This window comes from Chiloscyllium plagiosum, unplaced genomic scaffold (assembly GCF_037043375.1).
Source record: "Chiloscyllium plagiosum isolate Xiang-an unplaced genomic scaffold, Cpla_swu_hap1 HiC_scaffold_14, whole genome shotgun sequence".
Classification (NCBI taxonomy): Eukaryota; Metazoa; Chordata; class Chondrichthyes; order Orectolobiformes; family Hemiscylliidae; genus Chiloscyllium; species Chiloscyllium plagiosum.
This window is the reverse complement of record NW_028270152.1, coordinates 12,756,402-12,758,416: the sequence shown is the minus strand read 5'-3', so window position 1 is coordinate 12,758,416 and position 2,015 is coordinate 12,756,402. Positions and strand designations below refer to the sequence as shown.

Genomic DNA, 2,015 nt, shown 5'->3' with positions numbered 1-2,015 from the left:
CATGGTCAAGTGGAGATTAACTTTATCCCTCAGAATGGTTGCCTACAGACTCCCTAACACAATGTTATACTCGATGGCTGGCCTTTCGTTTCCTGGTTTACCTCAAAATGTATGGCACTGGAAAAACACAGTCGGTCTGCACCACACGTTTTGACTCTGATCTCCAGCATCTGCGGTCCTCACTTTCTCCTAGTTTTCTGGTTCCTCTCTAACATTATTTTTGAATAATGCTCCCACATTAGCTGTCCTCCAGACCTCCGGTGCCCCTCCTATGGCTAGAAAGGATTTGAAAATTAATGTCAGAGGCCCTACAATCCACTCCCTTGTCTATCACAAAAAACTGGAATGCATCTCGTTGACATTGAGGGATTTATTTACGTTCAGGCCTGCTAAAATTTCAAATACCTCCTTTAGCTCAGTGCTAATGTAGATCTAGCCTTCACAGTGAAGCCTGAGAAGATAGCATCCAAGTCAGCCGAAATAGCTCAGTTGGGAGAGCGTTAGACTGAAGATCTAAAGGTCCCTGGTTCAATCCCGGGTTTCGGCATGTTTTGTTACGTCTCTGCATTTTGCTTTTTCTCTCCTGGAAGTCGTGATACAATCCATTGTTTTGTTTTTGCCATTTTCTCTTTGCCAAATCCATTTTGAAGTACAGGTATTTAAGGAACAAAGTTTAGGTAAGGGTGGTTTGCGTGTGAAATGAACTTCCCGAAGCGGTATGCATGTGATAATTATAAGGTTTAAACGACATTGGAATAAGAGGGACATGGCTCAATATCAGGCTGGTGGGACTGGTTTAGTTTGGGATTATGGTCGGCATTGACTGAAACATGCCCCGAAGCTTGCACTGAAAGCATGGACACAAACATGAATTCCAGAACAGGTCTGATTCCGTGCTGTTATGGCTTTAATAAAGAAAAAAGTTCGCTCGATGAAAGATAACGTAATTATAAATCATTACAAGCTTTCAGTTGGAATTTTTTTCACCATTTGCCCTGCTGTTGCTCCTATTCATCACGATATTACCATTGCCTTTTAGCACTGAAAACTAGCATCCTCCAAAAGTGATTGCCACCTGCCGAAACCCGGGATTGAACCAGGGACCTTTAGATCTTCAGTCTAACGCTATCCCAACTGAGCTATTTCGGCTGACAAACACGGTTACTTTCGCACTATCTAATCAAGCTGAGCAGTGTGGTCATGCAGATCTTCTCATTGACATGATATTTGTTTGAATGTTCCACAGAACTATAGAAGGGATACAGCACAGGACAGGACCATTTGCTCCGTCTTGTATGTGCCAACCCAAAGAAACCCTGATCTCCTTTCTAAACCGTTCTGTTTTTTTCGCGACCTGACATTCTTCTTTACAGAGGAGGGCAACATCATGAAGAGACTGAATAGAAACTGCAACAAACCCTCTCATACTGGAATAAATGCACTAATATTTCCCGTGCCCTGATCGACATGTATCTTATACAATCATTACTTTTCAGCTGATACAAAAATGGCGTTTTAAAAAAAAGTGCATAAGATTGAATTGTAGTAAAACGTGTGCTTTGACCAGACAGCTATAAATAAACCAGGCAGCATCCGAGGACAGGCAAAATCGACGTGCAGTCATTGTTTTTACCTAGCTATAAATAAACCGTCGAATGAATTGCAAAATTGCTATAACCTTAAGTAGCGGAAGGAAAGCAATTATCTCTTTAAAAACGATCCATTTCATAAGTTCTGCCTTTCACGTGGTCGGAGGGAAATGTTATGTCTCTTCCTATTGCAAGATAAATATTTCGCCTCAAAATTAAGGTTGAAATGCCTAAAAACAGTTGGTTAGAGATATAGCTAGAAATGGATTGCAGTGGGAGGAAAAAATACCAAAGAAACAGAAAGATTGCCTCAAACTTAGTGTTTTCAAGTCATCCTCTTTTAAAAATAAGTCGTCCCTGGGTGGGCTCGAACCACCAACCTTTCGGTTAACAGCCGAACGCGCTAACCGATTGCGCCACAGAGAC

General features: G+C 41.6%; 2 non-coding genes across 2 annotated transcripts; one reads left to right on the top strand and one right to left on the bottom strand.

Annotated features, from left to right (window-relative positions):
* The first annotated feature begins 474 nt into the window (after nucleotides 1–474).
* trnaf-gaa (transfer RNA phenylalanine (anticodon GAA)) lies at nucleotides 475–547 on the top strand. The gene has a single exon. It is a non-coding gene; the product is annotated as a tRNA-Phe (tRNA).
* A 1,394-nt stretch (nucleotides 548–1,941) lies between these two features.
* trnan-guu (transfer RNA asparagine (anticodon GUU)) lies at nucleotides 1,942–2,015 on the bottom strand. The gene has a single exon. It is a non-coding gene; the product is annotated as a tRNA-Asn (tRNA).